Source organism: Nerophis ophidion, linkage group LG15 (assembly GCF_033978795.1).
Source record: "Nerophis ophidion isolate RoL-2023_Sa linkage group LG15, RoL_Noph_v1.0, whole genome shotgun sequence".
NCBI classification, from domain to species: Eukaryota; Metazoa; Chordata; class Actinopteri; order Syngnathiformes; family Syngnathidae; genus Nerophis; species Nerophis ophidion.
This window is the reverse complement of record NC_084625.1, coordinates 40,348,583-40,356,054: the sequence shown is the minus strand read 5'-3', so window position 1 is coordinate 40,356,054 and position 7,472 is coordinate 40,348,583. Positions and strand designations below refer to the sequence as shown.

Sequence of the window (7,472 nt, the reverse complement as noted above, 5' to 3'; positions counted from 1 at the left end):
GTTCTGGTTTCTGATGTGGAAAACTCTACAAACTTTCATTTGGACAAGGCTGTATTTTATTGCAGTTTATTTCTTAGCAATATTAATTTATTATTTAGTATTTATTTTAGCACTGAATAATTGTACGTAGATATATTTTTTTTCTTTTCTTTTGGGGAAGACTTGATTAATAATATTTTTGCAGCATGACATAAGCTTTGTTCGACCGGTTTATATGTTAAATAATACAAAATGTATTGGTTAGGCTTTTATTTGGTTTTGTTTGCAGTCATTGTTTTTACACTCTAATTGCACTACAGAATCACAATCTATTCCATTGTTTTCCGATTTATTCTATTGTCTATATAATCAATCCCTTGTAGTATTGTCCCAATACCAATATTTTATATTATACCAAAAATGTATTTGGATACTTGTTGGTACTTTGATACTTTTATAAATAAAGGGGACCACAAAAATTGCATTTTTGGCTTTATTTAAACAAAAAATCTTAGGGTACATCAAGTATATTTTTCGTATTGCGAGTTTGTCCTTAAATAAAATAGTGAAGACACAAGACAACTTGTCTTTTAGTAGTAAATAAGCCAACAAAGGCTCATAATTTAGCTGCTGACATATGCAGTAACATATTGTGTCATTTATCATTCTATCATTTTGTCAAAATTATAAAGGACAAGTGGTAGAAAATGAATTATTAATCTTCTTGGTCATTTACAGTTAATATCTGCTTACTTTCTCTTTTAAAATGTTCTGTCTACACTTCTATTAAAATGTAATAATCCCTTATTCTTCTGTTATTTGATACTTTACATTAGTTTTAGATGATACCACACATATAGGTATCGATCTGATACCAAGTAGTTACTTGGTACTTAGTAATTTCCTGAGTTCATAAACTTTTTTTTTTTTTTTTAAACGAAAGATTTTGTGATGCTAAAAAAATAATGACATAGTCATAGTAGTATCGACTAGATACGCTCCTGTACTTGGTATCATTACAGTGGATGTTAGGTGTAGATCCACCCATGGCATTTGTTTACATTGTGACGCCGGTGAGCTACGGTGTGTAGTGAAGCATGTTTAGCTATTCCTCGTCCTGCAGGGATGATACTTGTAAGAGACTTACTTTATTTGTCACCATGGAGGTGAGGATTAGTGATTTAGAAGTAGCTAAAGCACTGTAGACTGGGGCTGGACTTTAGCCGCTAGCCGTGTCTTAAAGCACCTCTTCCAGAAGACGTTTCAGTGTTATAACTTCACATTTATCGTTAGTTTTTAAGCCAAAATGGGTCAGTTCTCCCTTTTCTGTCTACACACTGTGTCTGTTTGTAAGTACTCTGTGATTGTGCGCTGCCGAACATGCTAGTCTGCTCGTAAACCAGCGAAGACAAGATGTGACGACAACGAGGTGCGGGGGTACTTTTGGTACTTTTTAGAAGCGGTATTGGACCGAACATGATTCATTAGAATTGCGGTACTATACTAATACCAGTATACAGTACAACCCAAATCCCTAGTAAGCTATACTATATATATTCATATCATATTTGGTTTATATTACCATAAATTATTATGTACATTTTGTGGTACTAATTGCGCTAAATCTGGGACCTCGGGTACTAGATTTCATGCTATCTCACATGTGCAATAAAGTTCCTTAAATAATATATGTGATTAACACATGATCCCATAAGTTTTAGATATTATTATTGAATAAGATTAAAATTCGAGAGTAAAAATAATCACTTTAGTGTGATTATATGACCCTTAGGTCAAAAAGTTTACCAACCCTTGTCGATTCGAGTTTATGGTGTATTTACATTATTTATGCTATTTACAGTGGGGCAAAAAAGTATTTAGTCAGCCAGCGATTGTGCAAGTTCTCCCACTTAAAATGATGACAGAGGTCTGTAATTTTCATCAACAGTACACTTCAACTGTGAGAGACAGAATGTGAACAAAAAATCCAGGAATTCACATTGTAGGAATTTTAAAGAATTTATTTGTAAATTATGGTGGAAAATAAGTATTTGGTCAAATCAAACAAGGAAGATCTCTGGCTCTCACAGACCTGTAACTTCTTTAAGAAGCTTTTCTGTCCGCCACTGGTTACCTGATGGAATTAATGGAACCTGTTTGAACTCGTTATCTGTATAAAAAGACACCTGTCCACAGCCTTAAACAGTCAGACTCCAAACTCCACTATGGCCAAGACCAAAAAGCTGTCGAAGGACACCAGGAAAAGAATTGTAGACCTGCACCAGACTGGGAAGAGTGAATCTACAATAGGCAAGCAGCTTGGTGTGAAAATATCAACTGTGGGAGCAATTATCAGAAAATGGAGGACATACAAGACCCCTGATAATCTCCCTCGATCTGGGGCTCCACGCAAGATCTCATCCCGTGGGGTCAAAATGATCATAACGGTGAGCAAAAATCCCAGAACCACACCTGGTGAATGACCTGCAGAGAGCTGGGACCAAAGTAACAAAGGTTACCATCAGTAACACACTATGCCGACAGGGAATCAAATCCTGCAGTGCCAGACGTGTCCCCCTGCTTAAGCCAGTGCATGTCCAGGCCCGTCTGAAGTCTGCCAGAGAGCTCATTGGAGAATGTTATGTTGCCAGATGAAACCAAAATAGAACTCTTTGGTATAAAATCAACTCGTCGTGTTTGGAGGAAGAAGAATACTGAGTTGCAACCCAAGAACACCATACCTACTGTGAAGCATGGGGGTGGAAAAATCATGCTTTGGGGCTGTTTTTCTGCTAAGGAGACAGGACGATTGATCCGTGTTAAGGAAAGAATGAATGGGGCCATGTATTGTGCGATTTTGAGCCAAAACCTCCTTCCATCAGTGAGAGCTTTGAATGGTTGACCAAATACTTATTTCCCACCACAATTTACAAATAAATTCTTTAAAATTCCTACAATGTGAATTCCTGGATTTTTTTTTTCACATTCTGTTCCTATGATGAAAATTACAGACCTCTGTCATCATTTTAAGTGGGAGAACTTGCACAATCGGTGGCTGACTAAATACTTTTTTGCCCCACTGTAGATAAATAAATACAATTTAAACTGAATCATTGAAAATATGCAATTTGTGTAATGTGACTGTTAAAGCAGATTGCAATACTCATAAACAGTATTTGGGACAAGTGTAATCCTCACGAGGACAATGTCCCCACAAAGCAAGCAACACTGCACCATCACTGTAATGATGGTGCAGTTTCACACACACACTAATTATGACGGGTGAACAAAGGTGCAATTTTAGACATACAAACATGGTGTCTTTGAAAGGAACAAATTGAAGCGCCGCTTTTACCCGAAAGCAGGGAACCTCGCTGGCCTATAATCACAGGGGTTCATGTGCGCGCTATTTTTAACTTTCTTTCCCGTCGTTACTTGGTCACAAAAACAGTTTTGTACGGACAATCCAACAAGCGTAGGTGTGTCGTACAATAACAATAACTATAATGTCTTACCACTATTCCCACGTGATTAAAACCACTTATTATTATTATCATAATGAAAATCATGGAATCATGAGGGGACCTCAGACCGTTGCGAGAGGAAGTAAATCATCTGTCCTACCTTCTGCAGTGATGGCAATGTTGTGTTGCAGCTTCAAGCCGTCAATGGTGACTGTGAGGAGAAAGTGAGGAGTGTGAAGTTAGTGACAGTCCTGCCTCTGCTTGAATGTAGGAGTGTCAAACTTTGTGGCATCAAACCTCACCACAGCACGAAAGCCTCAGTCCTGCGCTGCACAAACGACACCAAACAGTCTGTTACTGTTTTTTACATGATTTCATATCAAACTGCATCTCAAAAGTGGGACAAATAGAACTATTGAGAATGGGCGATATGGCCTAAAATCTATGTCTAGATATACAAACCCCAAAACCCAAGTTGGCACGTTGTGTAAATTGTAAATAAAAACAGAATACAATGATTTACAAATCCTTTTCAACCCATATTCAATTGAATAGACTGCAAAGACATGATATTTAACGTTCGAACTGGAAAACTTCAAATTCATTTGGAATTTGATGCCTTCAACACGTTTCAAAAAGCTGGCACAAGTGGCAAAAAAGACTGAGTTGAGGGATGCTCATCAAACACTTATTTGGAACATCCCACAGGTGAACTGGCTAATTGGGAACAGGTGGGTGCCATGATCGGGTATAAAACCTACTCATGTAACCTACTCAGTGGCCTAGTGGTTAGAGTGTCCGCCCTGAGATCGGTAGGTTGGGAGTTCTAACCCCGGCTGAGTCATACCAAAGACGATAAAAAAAATTGGAACCTATTGCCTCCCTGCTTGGCACTCAGCATCAAGGGTTGGAATTGGGGGTTAAATCACCATAAATGATTCCCGGGCGTGGCACTGCTGCTGCCCACTGCTCCCCTCACTTCATGGGGTCGGGAACCTTTTTGGCTGAGAGAACCATACAAGGCAAATATTTTAAAAAGTATTTCCGTGAGAGCCATATACTTTTTTTTTTAAGACTGAATACAACTAAATGCGTGCATTTTTAAGTAAGACCAACATTTTTAGAGTATAATAAGTCTCTAATTCTTTTTAATAACATTGTTATTCTGAAGCTAACCAACAATAAATAAAACCCTTCTTACCATTAATGCGACTTCTTGAACAGGTGCGGTAGAAACCTGATGGATGGATTAAAATGCATGAGGATGTTTTATATTTTGAATGTTATTTTTGACAATGTGACTACCAGTGGAATTATTCATTACTTACCGTGTTAAGCAATGTCAACCAAGATTTATCCGAGAGCCAGGTGCAGTCATCAAAAGAGCCATATCTGGCTCTAGAGCCAGATATGTAAATGGTTCCCTACCCCTGTCATAGGGGGTGATCAAGGGGATGGGTCAAATACAGAGGACAAATTTCACCACACCTAGTGTGTGTGACAATCATTGGTACTTTAACTATACTTTAACTTTAAAAGCAGCTTCAATGAAACGCATTTACAAACAAGGATGGGAAAAGGGTCACCACTTTGTGAACAAATCCGTGAGCAAATTGTCGAAAAGATTAAGAGCAACATTTCTCAACAAGCTATTGCAAGAAATTTAGGGATTTCACCATCTAAGGCCCGTAATATCAAAAAGTTCAGAGAATCTGGAGAAATCACTGCACATGACTGAATGTCCATGACCTTGGATCCCTCAGGCGGTAATGCATCAAAAACCGACATCGGTGTGTAAAGGATATCACCACATGGGCTCAGTAACCGTTCAGAAAACTACTGTCAGTAACTAGATTTTGTCGGTACATCTGTAAGTGTAAGTTAAAACTCTACTATGCAAAGCGAAAGCCATTTATCAACAACACCCAGAAACTCCGCCAGCTTTGCTGGGCCCGAGCTCATCTAGAATGGACTGAAGAAAAGTGTAAAAGTGTTTTGTGTTCTGACGAGTCCACATTTCAAATTGTTTAAGGAAACTGTGGACGTTGTGTCCTCCGGAACAAAGAGGAAAACAACCATCCGAAATGTTCTACGTGCAAAGTTCAAAAGTCAGCATCTGTGATGGTATGGGGGTGTATTAGTGCCCGAGGCATGGGTAACGTACACATCTGTGAAGGCACCATCAATGCTGAAATGTACTTACATGTTTTGGAGCAACACATGTTGCCATCCAAGCAATGTTATCATGGACGCCCCTGCTTATTTCAGCAAGACAATGCCAAGCCACGTGTTACAACAGCGTGGCTGTGTAGCAAAATAGTGTGGATACTACACTGGCCTGCCTGTAGTGCAGACCCGTCTCCCATTGAAAAAGTGTGGCACATTATGAAGCGTCAAATACCACACCGGAGACCCCGGACTGTTGAACAAGCTGTACATCAAGCAAGAATGGGAATGAATTCCAACTGAAAAGTTTCAACAATTGGTCTCCTCAGTTCCCAAACGTTCAGTGTTGTTAAAAGGAAAGGCCATGTAACACAGTGTTTACTAAAACGACTTTCTTTCATCTCCGTAATATGGTCTCCCTAAGTCTAGCATTAAAAGATTACACCCCTCCATTTTCTCTTGCTTGTCCCTCTCTGGGTCACGGGGGTTGCTGGAGCCTATCCCAGCTGCACTCAAGCGGAAGGCGTTTACACCCTGGACAAGTTGCCACCTCATCACAAGGCCAACACAGATAGACAGACAACATTCACACACTAGGGACCATTTAGTGTTGCCAACCAACCTATCCCCAGGTGCATGTCTTTGGAGGTGCGAGGAAGCCGGAGTACCCAGAGGGTGTCAACGTTTGTTGATGATGAACCCCAAGATGCAGAGATGGAGGCAGGCATGGAGTGAGAAAACATGGTTTTAATATAAAATACTACAACAAAACCAAAGGGTACAAACAAAAAGCACACAGGTGGGCGGATAACAAACTAGGCTATGAACAAACAAAAACTGGAAGCAGGGAACAAAAAGCAGTAAGCTACACAAAGCGATCAAATAAAGCTTACCGCTACGCTGCAACGACACATCAGGAGCCACAATACAGAAGCGACATGCAATACAACAATCCAGCAGTGACTGGATGGGAAGACAGGTCTAAATAGGAGCGGACTGATTGACACCAGGTGTGGCCAGGTGCCAATCAGCCGCAGCTGAGAGGGAACACAGCACTCAGGGAGAAAGACAGAAAACCAACAAAATAAGAGCGCTGACAGGAAACACTACACACACAAAGGAAACAAAGACTAATGCAGAGGAAAAAACTAAAACATTGTCAAACTGTCAGAGGCAAGCCTGACAGAGAGAACCTACGCAGTCACAGGGAGAACATGCAAACTCCACACAGAAAGATCCCGAGCCCGGGATTGAACTCAGGACATTCGTATTGTGAGGCACACGCACTAACCCCTGTTCTAAAAGATTACAGTTGGTACAAAGTGTGCCTGCTAAACTTTTGACAAGAACAAGAAAGTTTGATCACACTGGCTTCCTGTTTACTTAAATGTGACTTTAAACTTTTACTACTTACGTATAAAATACTAAATGGTCTAGCTCCATCCTATCTTGCCGATTGTATTGTACCGTATGTCCCGGCCAGAAATCTGCGGTCAAAGAACTTTGGCTTGTTAGTGATTTCCAGATCCCCAAAAAAAGGTTTTCGAGGTATAGAGTGTTTTCTATTCAGGTTCCATTACTCCGGAACAGTTAAAGATGCAACCTCAGTAGACGCACTTAAGTCCCATCTTAAAACTCATTTGTATACTCTAGTCCAGTGGTCTCAGACACGCGGCCCGCGGGCCAATTGCGGCCCGCGAGACGTTATTTTGCGGCCCGCACCTTGATATGTAAATTTAGTGTTAGTGTGGCCCGCAAGTTTTATATGAATGGAGCTTGACAGCGTCATTTTTGCTATAATTACCAACCCTCCCAAATTTTCCGGGAGACTCCGGAATTTCAAGGCAATCATTCAAGGGTAAT

At 40.1% G+C, this 7,472-nt stretch overlaps 1 pseudogene; it reads right to left on the bottom strand.

Moving 5' to 3' along the window:
- Positions 1-3,709, bottom strand: part of LOC133569663 (collagen alpha-1(XXI) chain-like) — a 75,954-nt pseudogene extending 72,245 nt beyond the window's left edge.
- Positions 3,710-7,472: the final 3,763 nt, after the last annotated feature.